Genomic DNA, 24,259 nt, shown 5'->3' with positions numbered 1-24,259 from the left:
GCAGTGCGGCCACATTTTTTTATATGGTCGCAGCTTTTTTTTTCATGTTCGGGGGGGGGGGGGGGGGGGGGGGGGGGGGGCAAAGGGACCCAAAACCATTTCCTCCATTTTTGTCAGCAACAAACAAGAAAAGAGAAAATGGTGGGTCGCTCAGGTCAGCTGGCGTGGGTCACGAAGGTCGGCTGGCATGGGCCGCAAAGGTCGGCCGGTGTGGGTCGCGAAGGTCGGCCGGGTTGGGTCCCGAAGGTTGACTGGTTGGTAAAAATGGGTCCCCGGAAAAGAAGTTTGAGAAACACTGGCCTAGATTATTGTGGTCAAGTCTCTGGAGTGGGGCTTGAATGCACAAGCTCCTGACATAGAAGCACCGAGCCACGGGTGGCTGGGGTTGACCAGAAGCTGGTTAACGGGTGACTGAGAGAGATGAGTGATGGAGGACGGTGTTGCAGGAAAAAAATACAACCGTTCCTGAGCAATTTGATGACAGGATTGCCACAAATTGTGAGTTGTGGAATTGACGGCTGATTCGAAAATAGTCCCAATTTCCCTGCCCACTGAACCTTTGGCAGAACAAAATTGAAGCTCTTAAGCCGCAGTTGAAAATCATTTCCAGGCACAAAGTGTTTATCAGATGTGATCATGAGTCCATTTGATAAGTGGTCCTAATGGTTGTGGTTCAGTCTGTCTTTGCCTTCTGCCTTCCCCATAATGCCAGTGTTCTCACTGTGCTTTGTAAAGGCAGCCGGACTGGAGAGCACAGGGAGATCATAACCAAAGAAAAGGCAGACACAGGAAACAAAGCAAAGTCCAGAAAACTGAAGTAAAAAGAGAAAGTTCTGGATAAACTCAGCAGGTCCGGCAACTTCTGTGGAGAGAGAAACAGGGTTAACGTTTCGAGTCCGGGTGCCTCTTCTTCTGAAGAGTAATTTGAACTCTAAACCTTGGGCCTGACTTAATGGCCTTGTCGTGCCCGACGTGGTGATGCGACGCGGCCGTTGAATCTCGCGAGAGGCCTCTGCGCGATTCGTGACGCTGGAAACGCCTCGCGAGATTTAAGAAGATCTCACAAGACGTCACGATCTGGATCTAGCGCTCGCTGAACTTGATCCAGATTAACATATTTAAATGCGCCATTAGGCTCATGTAAATACATTTGCGCCGTATTCACATGGGAACGAACTCCCTCGCCTGGGAAACCTCCCCATGGTGGTGTTCAGAACTGGTTTCCACAAACGTGGACCAGGTCTAACGGGCTCTTGGGGGGTTCGCCGGATGGTCGGGCTCTGGGAAGGGTGGTACCCTGGAACTCCCGCTGGCATCTAGGCCACTTGGCACTTCCAGCACTGGAAAACATGGTGTGAACAGCGGACTGTGCAGCACATTGCTTTTCCCGCCTGAGCCGGCTATGATGAATGCGGGATGGTAGATATGTTGGATTATAAACATTTGGTAATTTGAGGGTTAGAAGCTTGGGTTGGGCCGCAGTAGTCTTGTTTTTGAAAGTACCTTGCAAGACTAGAAAGCTTTTAGGAGCCAGAGGTGAAAGTGACTGTGGTAAAAGTCTAGGCTAATGCACTGCTGACTGACTGGGGGAAGTCCCTGGGGAGTTAAAGTGTTTTCAGCCTGGGGGGTTAATTTGTTTCAGCTTGAGGGAGATAATGAGATTACTGGGTGGAGCCAAGGTAGTCAGATATTTTGAGAAAGAGTTGAGTTCTGACATGGCTAACACTGATTCCACAAGTAAGGTCTTTTGCGCACACGGTAGATGGTTGAAAAAAGAGTAATAGTATTTAAAGCAGTGCAGACTTGTCTGAGGACAAGGGGGAAGCTGAAACAAACCGGCTGAAACAGCTTTTTGAAGAGATCTAGCCAGAGTCTGCAGGGCTTCTAACAGGAGCCAAATCTGTTCTGGAAAGCAAGTATCTCTGTGCTATTGGATGTAGGAGGGATTGAGAGTAGTAGGTTTTTTTTTTCCTGGTGTTTAATTTGGAATAGAGATAGTAATTAAGGTCTGTGATAGGGTGGAGGGCAGGAGAGATTAAATCACAAAAGACCAGCAGCTGGATTCCCCGTTCCCGAGACGAAGTGTTGACGCCGGGGCAGGATTCGTGGAATTCTATGACAGCAAAGCTAGCGCTGCACCTGGTCCGATTCAGTGACTGTTAAGGGGTTAGCACCAGTGCCACGTGGAACACAATGGATTCGAATGAAAAACGGTGCGGGATTCGCAGGGTCCGTGATGGACACTGGGGAGGCTGACAAGCTGCAGCCGCAGATACACACTTCACTCTCCCCACACACTCTTCCCAGCCAACAAGGTGGCATTGGTTGCGCTGGAGCACGCCCATTCCGCTGATGGGTCGGCTGGGGCCAGAGGGAACCCATGGAAGTGCCCTGGAGGGACACCTCTACGACCTGTAGCCCTAAGTTCACAGTGGGCAGTGAGCAGTGGGTGCAGCTGCATGCATGCCACAGCAATGGTGCTCCATGTCCGTCCACCCCAACCACGCAGCCCACCCGCTGACCACCTCCGCTACTCCTCGCGCCCTGGCAGAAGCCCCCTCCCGGCCAGTGGCACGACTGTCAGCAAACTATGGCCATGTTGGACACTTTCCGTACCCCCTCTCTCTCCCTCAGCATCCAAGGCACCAGTTTCACAATTTTTAAAAGCACAAGTGACCTTCGCCATCGGGAACTCGGCCCATCGGCAGTGGCGCATCGTGGAGGCCCCGGAGAGTATCGGGTCAGGCTTGCTACTGATATGCAAATAGTTCTTGAACGCATTGACGCCACTGCCGAGTCAACGGAGAATTGCGATTTGGCCTGAAATCGGCGCCCGTCATGATGTCAGCCTTGAAACCGATTCTCCGCGCAATCGCGTTTCCCAATTCCGCCGACGGAGAATCCCAACCTGATGGTTCAAGGCCAAGGAATCGGTAAGGAGACAAGTAAAGAACAACAGCCTATAATTATATTGTTTATACAGCTTATACTTAAATGTCACATTAACATAATGTACCATCGCAAGGAAGTTGACCAGGGAAAAGATCTGCCTGCATGCTGACACTGTGAAGCAATCCGAAACATGGATGAAACTCAACCGGGACACAGCAGAAAGCTTTCGCAAGGGAAAGTCCACCAATATATACATAGCCCGTTCCTGACTGAGAATCACTCCACTTGTACATAATGCAGTTTACTGTCAGCACTTTCATCAACAGAGAAACCATTTACAACCCTCAGTGTCATCGAGCACATTTTATGGTTTCCAAAGGCATGTCATTGTCAAATCAGTTGTGTTGGCATGGTATCAGTGTCTCAGATGAATAAACTATTTAAAGCTGACGTTATTCAAAGTTCCGGTCACTGGGCTGGAGGGCACTTTGCATTACAGCTGCCATTGCAATTTTAGGACATGTGGATGAAGTTACTATTTTATACGTCCCAGTACCTGGTCTGTTAGGTCAATTGGCCATAGTAAATTGCCCCCTTGTGTCCATATCTGCAGGTTAGGTGGAGTTATGGGGATATGGCCAGCGAGTGGGCCTAGATAAGGTCTCTTTCAGTGGGTTGGCGTAGACCCAATGGGCCGAGTGCCCTCCTACTGTACTGTAGGGATTGTATGGAAAATAAAAGCATTGTGCATTAGATGGCCCTGACCTTGTGAAGGGCTATTTCCTGGTGAGGAAACAGACGGGAGATCTGTCCCCGATGTATTAAAAAACAACGGCCTGGATTTTCTCACCTCCTGCCAGAATGAATCAGAATGGGAACTTCACTCACCCATCTCACCATACCCTGACCCCAGACCCATATTCTCCAGTCAACATCCGCATCAATAGCGTCTGTGTGAAGTCTGCATGTCCTCCCCCTGTGTGCGTGGGTTTCCTCCGGGTGCTCCGGTTTCCTCCCACAGTCCAAAGATGTGCGGGTTAGGTGGATTGGCCATGATAAATTGCCCGTAGTGTCCTAATAAGTAAGGTTAAGGGGGGGGGGGGGTTGTTGGGTTACGGGTATAGGGTGGATACGTGGGTTTGAGTCGGGTGATCATGGCTCGGCACAACATTGAGGGCCGAACGGCCTGTTCTGTGCTGTACTGTTCTATGTTTGCAGCAGCGCTGGTTCGCAGTTATAGCTCCGACCTACAGAGAGAGAGAGCGCAAGAGCGGAAGAGAGAAGGAGAGAAGGCTTCTGGCACAGGGGGAAACCCTCTGTCGGCCATTTTGCTGGGGGTCCTGTTAAAGGAATAGTTGCTCTTGAGATGGTGGAGGCCAATAGTTAGAAGGAGCTTTGATGCAGATGTAGAATTACTGGATGGGGGCTGTGTCAAATGGGAGTTAAAGGAACAGATGCACACACACATAACCCTGTGTGTGGTATATGAGGTTATTCAGGAGGCCCAATTCTTGCCTCTTGCGCATCCCAATTGGTACCCATGCTTTCAACTTTGCCCCTCGCCATACCCTCCCACATTGCGTCCGGGCTGGTGGGGGGGGGGGGGGGGGGGGGGGGGGGGCGGCGTGGTGGAAAACCAGCGGTGACCACTCCGGCGTCAACAGCCCCCGAAATTAAGGAATTCTCCGAACCTTCAGGGGATAGGTGGACGCCAGAGGGGTTGGCACCGCTCCACCGGCGGCGAACGGACTGCATGAGTTCGCGCATGCACGGAATGGCCGGCGTGATCTCGCACATGCACAGCCCGGCCGGCGTATTTCCGCGCATGCGCTGGGGCTCTCTTCTCCGCGCCGTCCCCCGGGCAATCTGGAGGAGCCTTGCAGGGGCCCAGCGCGGAGGAAAGAAGTCCCCCCATGGAAGCAGCCCACCCGCAGATCGGTAGGCTCTGATCGCGGGCCAAGCCACTGTGGGGGCCCTCCCCGGGGTCGGATCCCCCCGTACCCACCCCCCCCCAGAGGACCGCCTACGGATACTCATCAGACAGGTCCCGCCGTACGTGAGGTGAGTAATTCACGCCGGCGGGACAGGCCAGAACTGGACGGCCGCTCGGCCATCGGGGCCCAGAGAATCGCCGGGGTGGGGGGAGGGGGGGGGGGGGGGGCAATTCAACGCCCCCCGACTGGCGTGGCAGGCATTCCGCCGCCGCCCAAAAAACGGCGGCAGGGAATAGGGGCAGCGGGGCAGCGGTGTTGGGGCAGCGGGGCAGGATTCGCGCCTCCCCCCGCCGATTCTCCGACCCGGCCGGAGGGGGGGGGGGGGGGGGGGGGGGGGGGGGGGGGGGGGGGGGGAGAATATCTGCCTGTATTCTCCGCCACATCAACAATCTCTCTTCCCAGGGATAATCCCAGGGTCAATCCCACAATGGAACAAGATGTCAAAGGAAATAGTCACTGCCGCAGCACTTGGAATCTTCACGAGCCATCTTTACGTTTTTCATTATCGTGACCACCGTCTCAGCAGGTCATGACTGGTTCAAGGTAGCGGTGACACCACCAGCACTGACACAGAAACACCACACACTTATTAACAACAACCACACAAAATGCGCTGAGCACTCGCGACTGTTAACTCCACTCGACCGCTCGATAACTCTAATTCACGCTCCATTGAATCTGAGATTGCCAAACCCTCAGTATCTGATTAATCAATTCACTTCATGCATTGAAACAAATTTAACGTTTAAAAAAGACCTGGCTAGTTTTGTGGAGAGACGGGAGAAACTGGGATTTTTCGCTTCCAAGCGTGGGAGGTTAACTGGAGATTTGAGATGTTTAAAATCATGAGACGATTTGACGAAGATAGAAATGAGAAGCTGTTCCCAGTGGCCGACGGGTCAGTAAAACAGATAAATTGGATCCAGAATTGGCTGAGTGGCAGGAAGCAGAGGGTGATGGTCGAGGGGTGTTTTTCTGACTGGAAGCCTGTGTCCACTGGGGTCCCACAGGGGCCCTTGCAGATTGTGGTTTATATAAATGATTTAGACATGAATGTAGGAGGGTTGATCAGTAAGTTTACGGGCGATACTTAAATTGATGGGGTGGTAAATAGTGAGGAGGATAGCCTTCGATTACAGGAGGCTATAGACAGGCTGGCAGATGGGCTGATCAGTGGCAAATGGAATTCAATCCGGATAAATGTGAGATGATGCACTTGGGCAGGACAAACAGGGCAAGGGAATACATGATAAACAGCAGGACCCTGGGAAGCACCGAGGATCAGAGGGGCCTTGGTGTGCATGTACACTAGTCGCTTAAAATAGCAGAGCAGGTGGATACTGTGGTTAAGAAGGCATATGGTGTACTTGCCTTTATTAGCCGAGGCACAGATTTAGGAGCAGGGAGGTTATGCTGGAACTGTACAAAACGTTGGTTAGGCCAAAGCTAGAGTATTGTGTGCAGGTCTGGAATCCACATTATAAGAGGGATGTGATAAGCGCTGGAAAGGGTGCAGAGATTTACCAGGATGTTGCCTGGGCTGGAGAGTTTTAGCTGTGAAGAGAGATTGGATAGACTGGGGTTGTTTTCCTTAGAGCAGAGGAGACTGAGGGAGGGATATGATTGAGATGTATGAAATTACGAGGGGCTGAGATAGAGGAGACAGGAAGAAACTTTTACCCTTGGTAGAGGAATCAATGAACAGGGGGCAGAGATTTAAGGTGAGGGGCAGGAGGTTTCGAGGGGATGTGAGGGCAACCTTTTCACCCAGAGGGTGGTGGGAGTTTGGAACTCGCTGCCTGACAGGGTGGTGGAGGCAGAGACCCTCATCACATTGAAGAATTAGTTATGGAACTAATGGGCTAATTCTTTTAAAGAGGCAGCAGTACACACTATGAGGGCCATCGCCTCTCTCTGTGATGTCATCTATTTTCATTCTTTCACGGGATGTGGGCGTCGCTGGCATGGCCACCATTTGTTGCCCATCCCTAATTGCCCCTGAACTCAGGGGCCTGCTGGGCCGTTTCAGAGGGCAGTTGAGATCACATTGCTGCGGGTCTGGATTCACATGTAGGCCACACGAGGTGAGGCTGTTGCGATTTCCTTCGCTCACGGATTATCGGTGGAACAGATGGGTGTTTACAACAATCAATGTGAGTTGCCATGGCACCATGACTGAGACTAGCTTTACATTCCAGGTTCATTCATTGAGTTTTGAATTCCACCAGCTGCTGTGGTGGGATTTGAAACCGTGCCCTCTCCGAGCAAACACTTTCACCGTCACTTTTTCACTCTCACCTTCTATCGAGGTCTTTTTCGTCAATAAATTTAACAGGTATTTTCACCAACCTGGATAGCGCCTGGCCTGAAAGCCAGGAACGAGCTTCTCAACGAAAAGGGATTATATCGAGGAGAGCTGGAACAGTACAACTTCCACTACTGCAGCTGGTTTTGGAGAGACCCTCTTTCTGCTGGTGGAGATGGAATTTCTGAAGGCTGGCAACAATAACCTCTTCAACAACCGCCTACCGAACTAAACAGGGCAAAGCAAAGGAATGTTTGACTGAAAAAAGCTGCCAACGTGCCCTGAGCCTTGCACCTCCTGCAATAAGGCAGGTCTGCTTATCAACAGCATTTTTATGACATCATCCATATTATTAACAAAATGAGCTAAAGCCAGCCTCCCCCCCCCCCCCCCCCCCACCCCCCCCCGCCCCCACCTGAGCCAATTGCCTGAAAGACCCCAGCAATGAGATGTTGCCATGACATTGTCACATTGGAATGTTTACATACCCCGTCTTCTGACTTCCAAATGTTAAAGCCAGGATAAAGCAGGCAGGTAAAAGATAAATATATCTCGAAAGCACCACCACAGAACACGTCGACTGAAGATTTTTCCAGTTGCGAGCACAGAATCAAAGGTCTACGTGGAATACTATTCTTTTGCAAATTCTGTGAAACGCACCTCAAGTTATGAAAGCAGATCTTTCAGACAGAGAATCAATCTTCAATTACTGAAGGGGCAGAATGAGCAGCAAAAGGCAATGAGATTTCCTCCTCCCATCTAATTCACCTATGGATAATATGGACATTCCCGTTCCAGCCTCCCCGAACAGGCGCCGGAGTAACTTCATTTGAAGCCTACTTGTGACAATAAGCGATTTTCATTTCATTTCATTTTTTTTTCCTGGTCTCCAGCACACCCACTTCAAAATTCTCTTTCTCATCAACAATTGGGTCCACTACCTCTTTCCTGCAATCTTTCCCAGCCTCACATCCCAGCACGGCACTCTGGGACACTCGTTAGCTTTGCTGCCTCACAGCGCCAGGGACCCCGGTTCAATTCTGGCCTCGGGTGACTGTGTGGAGTTTGCACCTTCTCCCCGTGTCTGCGTGGGTTTCCTCCGGGTGCTCCTGTTTCCTCCCACAGTCACAAATGTGTGCGGAGGTTAGGTGGATAGGTGCTAAATTGCTCCTGAGGGTCCAGGAATGTGCAGGTTAAGGGGCAGTGGGGAGTGGGTAGGGTGCAACTCAGGGACTACAGGGGTTCAAGGAGTCAGCTCGCCACCACCTTCTCAAGAGCAATTAGGAATGGGCAACAAATGACGGCCCAGCCAGAGAAGCCCACATCCCCAAAAATGAATTTTAAAAACATTAATACACACCAGCTTTCTTTCTTGCACCTAACAATGTGATTATCAATACATCAACAGGGTGGCCAAAGGGATGGTGCTTAGGAAAGGAAAGATCAACTTATTCTCACTGCTCAGCAACCCTAACCGAAAACTGTGCCTGTGAATGTCAGGTCGGAAGTGGACTCATACAGGACTCTGATATCTTTTTGAACAAAGTACTTGCTGATGTTTACTCATTTGGATAACAGTCACTTTTTAGTAAGGGGCAGCAAACACAAATTTGTTATAGACTTAGCACCTTCTCTGATGAAGTAACAGACAGAGTTGACAAAGGTAGTGCAGTACATGTTGTGAAGATGGACTTTCAAAATACATGTGAAAAAAGTTCCTTTTAACAGACTTATTCGGTGCAGCCATCTAAGATGGCCACCTGCAAAGGACCATGGGAATTATGGCCAACCCAGGATTCAGACATATACACAGCCTATGTGTATCTAAAACACAGGTAACCAGACCGGACCGAAACCCCCGCTCGTTTACATTTCAATGGCCCATTTTCCCAGGACAATAGAACTCCAATCAAGCAACCGGTACAGCCACAGACTGATCGGCGCCACTCCCCTTACTCAGAAAGCCCAACTGCCAAGGTCAATGACCGCTAAGGACCCGCCCAGCTACCAAGGCACTCGCCCATTTATTGGCCGAAATCGAACAGAGTGATCGGAGCCCTGTCGAACTATTGGGTCCAAGGTTAAGGACTGCCCCAAAGAGTGTGAAATCCCGGGGGGATAAAAGAGGACACAGCCATGTGTTCTGTCTCTCTTGCATCCAGCCTGTGACAACCCAATTGTAGCAGGGACAGCCGGATAAGTTCAAGGCCAATGATCGCTACCTGACGGATGAGCCCAGCAGAGACAGAGCCACTTTCTTCAAACCAGCCAAGTGAAATCCAGATAAAGGCCTTTAACCATTTGCATGGTGCCTGTTGCCCTGAAGTTAAGTATAGGTTATTGTAGCTGATAAGTGTAGTTTAACTCGTAATAGATATTGTGTTTGCATGTTGAGATAACTCTTGTGTATGTAAATAAACCATCTTTTGAACTAACTAACTGGTTGTGTGGTCATTTGATCGATACAAGGGAAAGGCTTGTGGTTCACCGAGAAAAATAAATAGAGCAACATCGGAAAATAGAAACAAATGGTATTGAAATGATGATGGTGATAACGAGGAGTATAGATAAGGTAGATAGTCAACATCCTTTCCCAAGCATAGAGGAGTCTAGAACTAAAGGGCACAGGTTTACGGTGAGAGGGGAGAGATACAAAAGAGACCAGAGGGGAAATGTCTTCACACAGAGGGTGGTGAGCATCTGGAACGGGCTGCCAGAGGCAGTGGAAGAGGCGGCTACGATTTTGTCTTTGAAAAATCAGTTAGACAGTTACATGGGCAGGGTGGGTATAGAGGGATACGGGCCAAATGCGGGCAAGTGGGACTAGCTTAGTGATAGAAACTGGGCGGCCTGGACCAGCTGGGCCGAAGGGCCTGTTTGCATGCTGTACACATATATCTGTACAATACTGGCTGTGGGATAAGAAGCAGAGGGCGCGGTGAACAGTTATTTTCCTGCACCCAGTGAATTATGCAGTGCTGTCTCCCAAGGCCTAGTGTAACACTAGTTTTCCTGGTGTTACATAATTGGCCAGGACCTGGGTGTTGGGAGGACAATCTCAATGTGTGCAAATGAAACAAAATGACGCAAATGGCAATTGAGCAAATCGTAAGCAGACTTCAGGATAAGACAGGTGAAGTGGGCAGACATGTGAGATGTAGCTAGTTGTGAAACTACATGGAGAGGCTGAGTAATCCAAAAGGTACTGTTTTAAGTGGAGGGTGAGGGGTGGGGTGGGGTGGGAGGGGAGGGGGGGGGGGGGGGGATGACACAAGAGCAAAGGACCTAAGGTACTTATTCATTGGGCTTTGAAGGTGGTAGGACAAGCTGACAAGGCAGTTAAGAAAGAATAGGTGTTTTTTTTTTTAAGTATGGGACACTGAATACAATCACAAGGAACTTGGACTTTTCTTTTTAATTTAAAGTACCCAAATCATTTTATTTCCACAATTAAGGGGGCAATTTAGCGTGGCCAATCCACCTACCCTGTACATCTTTGGGTTGTGAGGCTGAGATCCACGCAGACACGGGGAGAATGTGCAAACTCCACACGGACAGTGACCCAGGGCCGGGATCGAATCTGGAACCTCGGAGCCGTGAGGCAGCAGTGCTAACCACTGTGCCGCCCCGAGGAGCATGGACTCATGGGGTGGGTCTGGATGGTGGGTGTGGATCAGAGATCGCTGCCGACAGCGTGGGGTGGAATTGGGAGCTGTCTCCTGGAATGCAAAAAAGGAGGTCAGCCCTCCGCTGGAATGTTGGGCACCGTTCTGCGTGCCACAAGCTCTGAAGGATGTCAAGACCATGGGTTACGGAGGAGGGTTTTACAGGATGGTGCCAGCTACATGGAAGGTGGGATTGTTTCATTTCAGGCAGAGAAGGTTGAGAGGGAGGTCAAATAGAGGCCTAATAGAGCTGTCCTGACCCGGCTGCCTTATCTGCGACTCCAGGGTCACAGCTCTGTGAGTGACTCTTAATTGCCCACTGAAATGGTCCAGCCAGCCAAACTGCCCACTGAAATGGTCCAGCCAGCCAAACTGCCCACTGAAATGGTCCAGCCAGCCAAACTGCCCACTGAAATGGTCCAGCCAGCCAAACTGCCCACTGAAATGGTCCAGCCAGCCAAACTGCCCACTGAAATGGTCCAGCCAGCCAAACTGCCCACTGAAATGGTCCAGCCAGCCAAACTGCCCACTGAAATGGTCCAGCCGGCCAAACTGCCCACTGAAATGGTCCAGCCAGCCAAACTTCCCACTGAAATGGTCCAGCCAGCCAAACTGCCCACTGAAATGGTCCAGCCAGCTAAACTGCCCACTGAAATGGTCCAGCCAGCCAAACTGCCCACTGAAATGGTCCAGCCAGCCAAACTGCCCACTGAAATGGTCCAGCCAGCCAAACTGCCCACTGAAATGGTCCAGCCAGCCAAACTGCCCACTGAAATGGTCCAGCCAGCCAAACTGCCCACTGAAATGGTCCAGCCAGCTAAACTGCCCACTGAAATGGTCCAGCCAGCCAAACTGCCCACTGAAATGGTCCAGCCAGCCAAACTGCCCACTGAAATGGTCCAGCCAGCCAAACTGCCCACTGAAATGGTCCAGCCAGCCACTCAGTTTGAGGACAATTCGGGATGGTCAACAAATGCTGGCCTTGCCACATCCTAGAGAAGAGTAAAGAAAAATAAAACAAAATCTATCCATTTGCCAGAGGAAATCTTTTCTCCCAAGCTTCACTATCGAACCCCTCAAAGTTCTGACAACCTTTACCCTTTTTTGTCTCCTCTGCCTGAAAGCGAACGATCCCAGCTTCCAGATAACTGTCCTCACTCATGCTGTCATCCTGTTAAACCTCCTCCGCGCCCTTTCATATCCTTGACAGCCTTTCAGAAATTGCGGCACCCAGAACTGTGCACAATATCCCAGCTGGGGCCCAATGTTTAGCATGACTGCCTTCTTTTTGCATTCCAGGTTCAGGCAAACGGACAGTTCCCAAATCACCCCACGCTGTTGGCAATGATCACTGATCCACACCTACCATCCACACCCACAATGGGTCCAGGTTCCTCTGGCATCTAGGTCCTGGGGTGGGATCTGAACTCAAAGTTTCTGGCTCAGAGATAGGAACGCTACCCACTGCGCCACTTCCTTGAACTCATATATATTGTGCATCAATTAGCTCAGGCCTCAGTATGTGACACTGGAGGCCTGTTGGAGCCAGGTCCCATTCTAGGAGTCAAAGCAGGAGTGAAACTTGGAGGAAGAATAGTCAAAGATGGAGAGGAAAAAAATGGTGTATGCATTGGCATGTGAGAGTACCTTTAAGAAATGGGTGTTTATAAATGGGTGCGTATATAAATATCTGTACTGAGAGTACCTTTAAGAAATGGGTGTTTGCTACTGCAGTGATGTCAGAGAGTGGGTGGAGCTGGGCCGTCTGTCAGCTTTTTACTTTCGTTTTAGGCTGTTTGCTGCAGGGTGTATTTTAGTTTCATTTTCAGAGCTGGATAGCTGCAGTCACAGCCAGAATGTGTATGAATCTCTCTCTGTAATCTAAAGACTGTAAATCGATCCTGGTGATTTAAAACTAATAACAGTAGTGAATATAAACCTAATGTGCTTCTGGTAAAAGGTGTTTGAAGTCTTATGGATGTTAAAAAGAAAGCTCAAAGGATTACTTAGTGTTGTATTCTTTGGGGGTTGTATTTGAATTAATGGCTGCTAAGATGTTCACTGTATGTTTTAAAAAAGGTTAACTTCAATTCATAGAACAAATATTGTTTTGTTTTAAAAATACTTTTCCATTTCTGCTGTACCACACCTGTAGAGTGGGCCGTGTGCTCCCCATACCACAATCTAGTAAAAGTTGTGGGTCAGGTGAACTCCATGATATACTTTGGGGTTCTCTAAACCCTAGCCCAGAACAGTATGTTGATGATTTAAAACTGTAATACCATAAGGAATAGGAGCAGGAGGAGGCCGTTTGGCCCTTCAAGCCTGCTCCACAATTCATGGCTGTTCGTCTGCCACAATTCCACCTTCTCACACTCTCCCAAAAACCCTTTTGATGCCTTAAAATATATAATCGTATCATAGAATCACACAGTACAGAAGAGGCCCTTTGGCTCATCAAGCTGGCACCAACAAAAACAACCTACTCCAATCGACACTAATCCCAGCACGCAGCCCATAGTCCTGAATGCTGTGACATTTCAAGTGCTCATCCAAGTACATTTTAAAGATTTGAGGGTTTCTGCCTCAACTAACTCCCAGGCAGCGCATTCCAGATTCCCACCACCCTTCGGGTGAAAAACATTTTCCTCTGTAATTGGTTCTTCAACTATCCACCTTGTCCATGCACCTCAATCAGGTCCCCTCTCAGCCTTCGCTGCTCCAAAGAAAACAACCCCAGCTTATCCAGCCTCTCTTCATAGCTAAAACTCTCCAGCCCAGGCAACATCCTGGCGAATCTCCTCCGCACCCTCTCCAGTGCAATCACATCCTTCCTATAGTCCGGTGACCAGAACTGCACACAGTACTCCAGCTGTGGCCTACCCAAAGTTTTGTACAGCTCCAACATAACCTCCCTGCTCTTATAATCTATGTTATGATTGATAAAGGCAAGTGTCAGGTATGCCTTCTTAACTACCCTATTCACCTGCCCTGCCGCCTTCAGGGATCTGTGGACAAGCAGTCCAAAATCCCTCTGACCTTCTGAGCTTCCTTGTGACACAAGCAGAAAGTCTTGGCCAACCAGTAACTCTGGTTGACGCAGACAACCTGATAGTTAACTGTAAAATATATCAGTGATCAAAAATAACAGATAGCTCAATGAATTGAGGAGTCCCAAAGTCCGGGTAAATTATTGAGTCTATAGTGCTGAAGGAGGTCATTCGGCCCATCGAGTCTGCACTGGCCCTTGGAAAGAGCACCCTACTTAAGCCCATGCCTCCACCTATCCCTGTAACCCAGTAACCCCACCTAACCTTTTAGATACTAAAGGGGCAATTTAGCACAGCCTATCCACCTAACCTGCACATCTTTGAACTGTGGGAGGAAACAGGAGCACCCGGAGGAAGCCCACGCACACACGGGGAGAAAGTGCAAACTCCACTCACCACCTGAGGCTGGAATTGAACCCGAGTCCCAGGAGCTGTCAGGCAGCAGTGCTAACCACTGAGCTACCGTGTCACCACAAATGTTAATCCCTGGTTATTTCCAGTGGCTTTATTCTATATATATATATACAAAATATATGTTTTAAAACCTTAAGGATCTGGACAGAGTAGATAGGCACATTCCCCGTCGATAGAAGTGCCATGAATGCCAAGACACAGATTTAACAAACCTACGAAACAACAAAAGTTGACATGAGGAAAAACATGTCTTAGGCAGCGGGTGAACAGGGAAGAAAGAGAAGCTTGCATCTGTATAATCATTTTCACAGCCAGCAGCAACTCAGATAGCCTTACAACCAGCTGAACAGGCGCCGGAATGTGGCGACTCGGAGTTTTTCACTTCATTGCAGTGTTAATGTAAGCCTACTTGTGACACTAATAAAGATTATTATTAACCCCTTAAGTATCCTTTGCCAGCTTATCCTAGCCTAACCAGGGCTGGTTTAGCACAGGGCTAAAGAGCTGACTTTTAAAGCAGACCAAGGCAGGCCAGCAGCGCGGTTCAATTCCCGTACCAGCCTCCCCGAACAGGTGCCGGAATGTGGCGACTAGGGGCTTTTCGCAGTAACTTCATTTGAAGCCTACTTGTGACAATAAGCCATTTTCATTTCATTTAATTTTTCATGCACATCCCACACCGTCAAAGTTAGCTTTCTTTATGTTCAGGGCCCTAGTCTCAGACTTAACTGTATCACTCTCCATCTTAATGAAAAATCCTACCATATTATGGTCACTCTTCCCTAAGGATCTCACACCATCGCGTTGCAAATTAATCCTCTCTTATTGCACAATACCCTGTCTCGGGTGGCCTGCTCTCTAGTTGGTAATGGAAGCAGACCCAAGGGAGGCTTTCAAAAAGGAATGGGGATAATAAGCACCTGGAGAGGAAGAAAAAGCAGGGCTACTGGGACAGGGTGGCGGAGTGGGACCAGCCCGCTTTGCTCTTGAAGAGGGCCAGTGTGGATTCAATGGGCCAAATGGTTTTCTGTGCAGTAGCCATTCTACGATTCTGCAGTCCAATTCCAAAAACTATATATAGAAAAAGGGGGAAAATGCTGTCTTGGTGCGCAGGGGCTGTTTAGCACAGGGCTAAATCGCTGGCTTTGAAAGCAGACCAAGCAGGCCAGCAGCACGGTTCAATTCCCGTACCAGCCTCCCCGAACAGGCGCCGGAATGTGGCGAGTAGGGGCTTTTCACAGTAACTTCATTTGAAGCCTACTCCTGACAATAAGCGATTTTCATTTCATTTCATTTCGAACCTTTCCCAGTCCTGATGAGCAGTTACCAGAACCCCCCCCCCCCCCCCCCCCCCCACTTAGTTGGTCAGGTTCCAGGGACTGAAATGTGCTGGAGACATACCCCACGACTCGTGAGGCTGAAAGTGGCCCAGAAAGCAGTGGGTACAAGAAAAAAATAACCTGCTCCAGCATTCAGTGCCGTTGCCAGGTTGTCAATATCGATGTGCCCAAGGCGCTGATTTCTGGGGCGGTTTAATTCAGCGGCCAAAGCGATTGTGCCACAGAAACAAAAATCAATTCGGAAGAGGAATCAGGAGGGTTCAATGCCTTGAAGGGTTTTTATTTATTTTTTTTAAACACACACGCCCTCCGCTGTGCGGTGGAAATGACAAATGCCATTGTGCTGGCACACACGGAAGTGACAAGCCTGCCCTTTCCCCATTATGTATCATCCTGTCTCTGTTACCAAGGAAGCGGCACCTCGGAGCGGCTGAATGATACAAAAGGGAGCTGTGCTCCCTTGGAAATGGGGGGAGTGGGGACGAGGGAGCGTTCCTTCTCATAACCCTCATCGTCATTATTCATTGAGGAGAGAGCACACACACGCAGTATCCCCCCGTCCCTTTGCTACATTTAATGTTACAGTAACAACCTGCTCCTTCGATGCAAGGTTACACTCACCTTGTTCCCACAGCTCAATGAAATATTGTTGGGATTGTCTTGCCACTCCCTCTGGACAAGTTGGACCTTCCTTGGCTATTTTATTGCACAGACACACTGTGGGACATGATGCGCTTCTCTCCGGGAGGCTGCCGATCGGATACAACATGAAATGACACACAGGACATCTCAGCCTTATTGCAGGAGCCGGGCCCAGGTGACAGTGTCCGATCTGGAAACATGCGCCCCCCCCCCCCCCCCCACACACAGCCCACCACCCCCCACACCCTCATCCCCACCCCCCACACCCATCCAACCCCCCCTCCCCACCTTACCCTGGGCTCAGAGAGATGGCAGCCCCCAGACCAGCTCCTTCTCTCCCGCACACTGGCTGCTGCCGATCCGGCCGCGGTGCTGCTGCCGCGGGGGAGCCGGGGGGGGGGCGGGAGCGGGATTCCTCCTCCACAGCGCCGACCCCGCTGCAATCCAGCAGCTGCAGAGCGATCCACTCCGGGTTAGAGATCCACTCCGGGTTACTGATCCCCAATCCCACACTGATCCACTCCGGGTTAGAGATCCACTCCGGGTTACAGATACCCAATCCAACACTGATCCACTCCGGGTTACTGATCCCCAATCCCACACTGATCCACTCCGGGTTAGAGATCCACTCCAGGTTAGAGATCCACTCCGGATCACTGATTCCAAATCCCTACTCTGATCCACTCTGGGTTAGAGATCCCCAACCACACACTGATCCACTCCGGGTTAGTGATCCACTCCGCATTAGAGATCCACTCCGGGTCACTGATTCCCAATCCCTACTCTGATCCACTCCGGGTTAGAGATCCACTCTGGGTTAGTGATCCCCAATCCCACACTGATCCACTCCGGGTTAGTGATCCCCAATCCCACACTGATCCACTCCGGGTTAGTGATCCCCAATCCCACACTGATCCACTCCGGGTTAGTGATCCACTCCGGGTTAGAGATCCACTCCGGGTTACTGATCCCCAATCCCACACTGATCCACTCCGGGTTAGTGATCCACTCCGGGTTAGAGATCCACTCCGGGTCAATGATTCCCAATCCCTACTCTGATCCACTCCGGGTTAGTGATCCACTCCGGGTTAGAGATCCACTCCGGGTTACTGATCCCCAATCCCACACTGATCCACTCCGGGTTAGAGATCCACTCCGGGTTACTGATACCCAGTCCCACACTGATCCACTCCGGGTTAGTGATCCCCAATCCCACACTGATCCACTCCGGGTTAGAGATCCACTCCGGATCACTGATTCCAAATCCCTACTCTGATCCACTCCGGGTTAGAGATCCACTCTGGGTTAGTGATCCACTCCGTGTTACTGATCCCCAATCCCACACTGATCCACTCCGGGTTAGTGATCCCCAATCCCACACTGATCCACTCCGGGTTAGTGATCCCCAATCCCACACTGATCCACTCCGGGTTAGTGATCCCCAATCCCACACTGATCCACTCCGGGTTAGTGATCCCCAATCCCACACTGATCCACTCCGGGTTAGTGATCCCCAATCCCACACTGATCCACTCCGGGTTAGAGATCCACTCCGGACCACTGATTCCTAATCCCTACTCTGATCCACTCCGGGTTAGAGATCCACTCCTGGTTAGGGATCCCCAACCACACACTGATCCACTCCGGGTTAGTGATCCACTCCGCATTAGAGATCCACTCCGGGTCACTGATTCCCAATCCCTACTCTGATCCACTCGGGGTTAGTGATCCACTCCGGGTTAGAGATCCACTCTGGGTCACTGATTCCAATCCCAACTCTGATCCACTCCGGGTTAGTGATCCACTCCGGGTTAGAGATCCACTCCAGGTCACTGATTCCTAATCCCTACTCGGATCCACTCCGGGCTAGTGATCCACTCCGGGTTAGAGATCCACTCCGGGTCACTGATCCCCAATCCCACACTGATCCACTCTGGGTTGGAGACCGACTCCAGGTTAGTGATCCACTCCAGGTTACTCATCCACTCTGGGTTAGTGATCCACTCCGGGACACTGATCCACTCTGTGTGAGTGATCAACTCCGGGTTACTCATCCACTCTGGATTTCTCATCCACTCTAGGTTAGTGATCCACTTCAGGTTAGTGAACCACTCCGGATTACTCATCCACTCCGGGTCACTGACCCCTAATCCCACACTGATCCACACCAGGTTTCTGATCCACTCCAGGTTACTCACTGATCCCCAATCCCTCACTGATACCCAATCCCACACTGATCCAATCTGGGTTACTGATCCACTCCGGGTTACTGATCCCCAATCCCACACTGATCCACTCCGGGTTAGTGATCCACTCCAGGTTAGCGATCGACTCTGGATCACTGATCCACAATCCCTCACTGATCCACTCCGGGTTAGTGATCTCTCCGGGTTACTTATCCACTCTGCGTCACTGATTCCCCCATTCCGCACTGATCCACTCCGGGTCGCTGATACCCGATCTGGCACTGATCCACTCTGGGGCACTGATCCACTCGCATCACTGATCCACTCCGGGTTACTGGTCCACTCCGGGTCACACTGAACCCCAATCCCACACTGATCCAATCCGGGTTACTGATACCTGATCCCGCACTAAAACACTCGGGGTTATTGGGCGCCACAGTAGCACAGTGGTTAGCACTGTTGCTTTACAGCTCCAGAGTCCCAGGTTCGATTCCCAGTTTGGGTCACTGTCTGCGCGAAGTCTGCATGTTCTCCCCGTGTCTGCGTGGGTTTCCTCCGGGTGCTCTGGTTTCCTCACGCAAGTCCCGAAAGACGTGCTTGTTAGGTGAATTGGACATTCTGATTTCTCCCTCTGTGTACCCGAACAGGTGCCGGAGTGTGGTGACTAGGGGCTTTTCACAGTAACCTCATTGCAGTGTTAATGTAAGCCTACTTGTGACAATCAAAAGATTATTATTATTATTATTGATCCCTAATCCCACACAGATCCACTCCGGGTTATTGATCTCCGATCCCTCACTGTTCCACTCTGGGTTACTGATCCTTGATCCCACGCTGATCCACCACGGACTATTGATCCCCCATCCCGGAGAAGGTGGTGATGAACTTCTTCCTTGAACCCCTGCAGTCCCTTTGGTGTAGGTGCACCTACAGTGCTGCTAGGGATGAAGTTCTAGGGTTTTGACCCAGTGACAGTGAAGGAACGGCCAACCCATTTTCAAGTCAGAATAGTGAGTAACTTGGAGGGAAACCTGCAGCTGGTAGAGCTTCCAGGTATCTGCTGCCCTTGTCCTTGATGTTAGCAACCGTGGAGTTGGAAGGTGCTGCCTAAGGAGCCTTTGTGAGTTACTTCAGTGCATCTTGTAGATGGCACGCACTGTTGCTACTCTTCGCGGTGGTGGGGGAAGTGACTGTTTCTCATGGAGGGGATGCTTTGTCCTGGATGGCGTCTAATTTCTTCAGTGTTATTGGAGCTGCAGTCATCAAGGCAAGCGGAGAGTAATCCATTACACTCCTGACTTGTGATTTGTATATGGTGGACAGGATTCCTAGCCTCTGACCTGCTCTTGCAATCATAGTATTTATTGAATGGAATAGATTTCTACAGTATAGAATCAGTGCAGTGCAGGAGGCCATTCAGCCCATCGAGTCTGCACCCACCCTCTCTGAAAGAGCAACAAACCTCGGCCCACTCCCCCGTCCTATCCCCGTAACCCCACCTAATGTTTTGGACACTGAGGGCGATTTAGCATGGCCAATCCACCTAACCTACACATCTTTGGATTGTGGGAGGAAGCCGGAGCACCCGGAGGAAACCCATGTAGACACGGGGAGAAAGTGCAAACTCCACACAGACAGTCACTCGAGGTTGGAATCGGACCAGGGTCCCTGGTGCTGTCCGGCAGCAATGGTAACCACTATGCCACCATGCCGCCCTAACTCCCTGCGCAAGTTGGAGGGCAGTGCTCACGACTGTGCCACCATTCCGCCCCATTTATATGGCTAGTCCAGTTCAGTTTCTGGTCAATGGTGAGGATGTTAATATTGGGAAATTCAGTGATGGTAATACCACTGAATGTCAAGGGGAGATGGTTGGGTTCTCTCTTGCTGAGATGGTCATTGCATGGTATTGTGTGGCATGAATGTTACTTGCCACTTGCGAGCAAAAGCCAGGCTATTCATAGCATCATAGAATCCCTACAGTACCAAAGGAGGCCAGTCAGCCATCGGGTCAGCACCAACCCTCTGAAAGAACACCCTGCGCAAGCCCACCCCTGGCCCTATCCCCATAATGACAACCAACCTGCATATCTTTGGACACTAAGGGGCAATTTAACATTAACATTTTAAAAATAAATTTAGCGTATCCAATTATTTTTTACCAATTAAGGGGCAATTTAACGTGGCCAATCCACCTACCTTGCACATATTTGTGTAACGCAGACACGGGGAGAATGTGCAAACCCCACATGGACAGTGACCCGGGGCCAGGATCAAACCCGGGTCCTCGGCGCCGTGAGGCAGCAGTGCTAACCACTTGACTGATTTTCCACATTTGAAGAGCAAGGTTACCACAGTCCGTTAAGCAGTGGACATCTGCTGCGTGTCAGAGAAGCGGGTTTGTTTTTGCGACAGTCTGCACTGTGTGCAGGGGAAGCTTGGAGGAAAAGCGAGGAAAAAGCTGAAGGTTTCCTCACAGAAGTGTCTGCAACAGTAATCAAACTGTGTCCGAAGAGGTTGTCCATGTCTTGTGGTTTTCAAATGTCTGGAGATTATCGCGTGCGGATCCAAGGTTTACAAGGTTTGGCCACTCCGGGATGTGACAAAATAATGGGTTAGTCATTCACCATCTGATTTGGCTGGACCACATAAAACATCATTGGGCCTCGATCTCAACTGATACGTCTGGTCACTATTCCAAAATCCTCCTGGAATGCAAAAGTAGCGCCCAGCTCTTTATCTCTGTTCCAAACTGTCTTCTTAAATCGCTCTCCCCTGTCTCCTCCTTCCTCACCTCCAACTCGTGCAGAGTTCAGGCGGCACAGTGGCATCCTGGTTACCATTGCTGCCTCACAGCACCAGGAACTTGAGTTTGATTCTGGCCTCGGGTGACTATCTGTGTGGAGTTTGCACATTCTCCCCCCTGTCTGCGTGGGTTTCCTCCTGGTACTCCAGTTCCCTCCCACAGTCCAAAGACCTACAGGGTAGGTGTATTGGCTGTGTTAAATAGTCCCCTGGTGGGGATACAGGGATAGGGTGGGGGATTGGGTCTAGGTAAGGTGCTCTTTCAGAGAGCCAATGCAGACTCGATGGGCCTTTAGCCTCCTTCTGCGCTGTAGGTATTCTATGATCCTTTGACTTGCTTCATCACCAAGACTGAAGACTGAGACTCATTCGGTGATGGGGGAAATCACTGGAAACAGAGAAATATGGTTGGAGTGTGAGGAGAGTGTAGAAGAGGTAAGGGTGGATTCCACTGACAGAAGAAAGTAAATACAGCAAATAGATGCTTTGTAGCACAGAACTCAAGTATGCTGATAAAAGAGACATACTGCGAAGCTTTGCATCTTTCACTCAGCGGGGCAGAAACAAGAATACCAAATCTCAATTCAATACTGTATGAGAAAAGGATGCTGATTTGTTGACAAGTTGACTCTGATTGGTCACGGTGTGCCATGGAAAATGCACCATGGAACTATGGTCCAAATGCTTCTGTTTAATTCAAAGGAGGTGCAATGCCTGGACAGGTTCCTTTTACCTGCAGAGGACAAGGTCCTGCGGGGGAATATGTGTAGCTTCTAGAAAATGTAATTGAGTAACAATGGGAGCCTGACTGCCAATCTTAAATTGGTTGTTGGTGTAATTTTTTGCGCAGTTGGGATTGTTCAGGAAGTGCTATCCAATCGTGGAATCATATTCTTGGACATCATGTTGTGGGTTTTATCAGCCTGGGAGTATGGTCAATATTCAGTGGCCGGAAGAGACACTGCAGCAACAACCCTGGGACTAAGTGTTGGGACATGGAGGCCAGGTAAGTGGCAGGGGTCCCAGGGATTAGGATGCAAGAGGGAGGGGGGGGAGGGGATAGGGGAATGCTGGGAGGGTCATGAGGTGGGAAATTGGTTTAATGGTGGATAGGCTGGGATTGGGAGAGGCAGGTCCAGAGCTGTCAATTCTTTGAAGAGGGATTATGATAGAAGTGAGCCGCCCACACCTTCCCGCCCGAGGTTGAGGAATTTACATTTTTCTACCCCCCCCCCCCCTTGATCTATACGGCACTCTTGAGCATCAAGATTGAGCCTGAACGGGAATGGTCCTTAAATGGCCATTTAATTGGTGGGCTTCCACTCCAAGGTCTTGCCAACCCCACCAAAAAAATACAACCAGGTCGGAGTGAGCATGCCTTCGGTAAGAATCTCTTCCATGCAATTTAACTCTCACAACCCCCCCCCCCCCCCCCCCCCCCCAAACACCCGCATCCACTCCCACAGCCTCAAACCCACCGGGGTGGGAGGAGGAGAGCGTAAAATTCAGGGAAAAGTATAATGGTCATGTTCTACTCCATTATAAATTCATAGAATCCCTACAGTGCAGAAGGAGACCATTTGGCCCATTGTATCTACACCGACCCTCCGAAATATCATCCTACCGAGGCCCACTCCCCCACCCTAATCCCCATAATCCCACCGAAACGTTGGATACTAAGGGGCAAATTAGAATACTACAGCGCAGTACGGGCCCTTCGGCCCTCGATGTTGCGCCGACCTGTGAAACCATCTGAAGCCTATCTGACCTACACTATTCCATTTTCGTCCATATGTCTATCCAGTGACCACTTAAATGCCCTTAAAGTTGGCGAGTCTACTACTGTTGCAGGCAGGGCGTTCCACACCCCTACTACTCTCTGAGTAAAGAAACTGCCTCTGACATCTGTCCTATATCTATCACCCCTCAATTTAAAGCTATGTCCCCTCGTGTTGGTCATCACCATCCGAGGAAAAAGACTCTCCCTGTCCACCCTATCTAACCCTCTGACTATCTTATATGTCTCTATTAAGTCACTTCTCAGCCTTCTCCTCTCTAACGAAAACAACCTCAATTCCCTGAGCCTTTCCTCGTAAGACCTTCCCTCCATACCAGGCAACATCCTAGTAAATCTCCTCTGAACCCTTTTCAAAGCTTTCACATCCTTCCTATAATGTGGTGACCAGAACTGCACGCAGTACTCCAGGTGCGGCCGCACCAGAGTTATGTACAGCTGCAGCATGACCTTGTGGCTCCGAAACTCAATCCCCCTGCTGATAAAGGCTAGCACACCATATGCCTTCTTAACAGCCCTATTAACCTGGGTGGCAACTTTCAGGGATTTATGTACCTGGATGCCAAGATCTCTCTGTTCATCTACACTACCAAGAATCTTGCCATTAGCCCAGTACTCTGCATTCCTGTTACTCCTTCCAAAGTGAACCACCTCACACTTTTCCGCATTAAACTCCATCTGCCACCTCTCAGCCCAGCTCTGCAGCTTATCTATGTCCCTCTGTATCCTATAACATCCTTCAGCACTATCCACAACTCCACCGACCTTCGTGTCATCTGCAAATTTACTAACCCATCCTTCTACACCCTCTTCCAGGTCATTTATAAAAATGGCAAACAGCAGTGGCCCCAAAACAGATCCTTGCGGTACACCACTAGTGACTGAACTCCAGGATGAACATTTGCCATCAACCACCACCCTCTGTCTTCTTTCAGCTAGCCAATTACTGATCCAAACCGCTAAGGTCAATTCACCTAAGCTGCACATCTCTGGAGGCAGTGGCAGACTGGTATTGTTGCTGGGCTAATAATCCAGAGTAATGCTCTGGGGACCTGGGTTCAAATCCCGCCACAGAAGATGGTGGAATTTGAATTCAACAGAAAATCTGGAATTAAAAATCTAATGATGACCATGAAACTATTGTCGCTTGTCGTAAAAAACCCATCAGGTT

The 24,259-nt window shown here is 50.0% G+C and overlaps 1 protein-coding gene across 6 annotated transcripts in view; it reads right to left on the bottom strand.

Moving 5' to 3' along the window:
- ttll7 (tubulin tyrosine ligase-like family, member 7) overlaps positions 1-16,706 on the bottom strand; it is a 302,308-nt gene extending 285,602 nt beyond the window's left edge. The window contains exons 1-3 of one of the 6 annotated variants that reach the window (XM_038793673.1): positions 16,596-16,706; positions 16,282-16,409; positions 7,236-7,419 (exon numbers count right to left, since the gene is read on the bottom strand). The gene's annotated coding sequence lies outside the window, so the exon portion shown is untranslated. Of the gene's footprint in view, positions 1-7,235; positions 7,503-16,281; positions 16,459-16,595 lie in introns of those variants that run through there. The other 5 variants (XM_038793671.1, XM_038793672.1, XM_038793677.1 and 2 more) reach the window with 5 other exon arrangements.
- Between the last annotated feature and the right edge of the window lie 7,553 nt (positions 16,707-24,259).

Source organism: Scyliorhinus canicula, chromosome 4, assembly GCF_902713615.1.
Source record: "Scyliorhinus canicula chromosome 4, sScyCan1.1, whole genome shotgun sequence".
Taxonomy (NCBI): Eukaryota; Metazoa; Chordata; class Chondrichthyes; order Carcharhiniformes; family Scyliorhinidae; genus Scyliorhinus; species Scyliorhinus canicula.
This window is presented reverse-complemented; position numbering and strand designations above follow the sequence as displayed.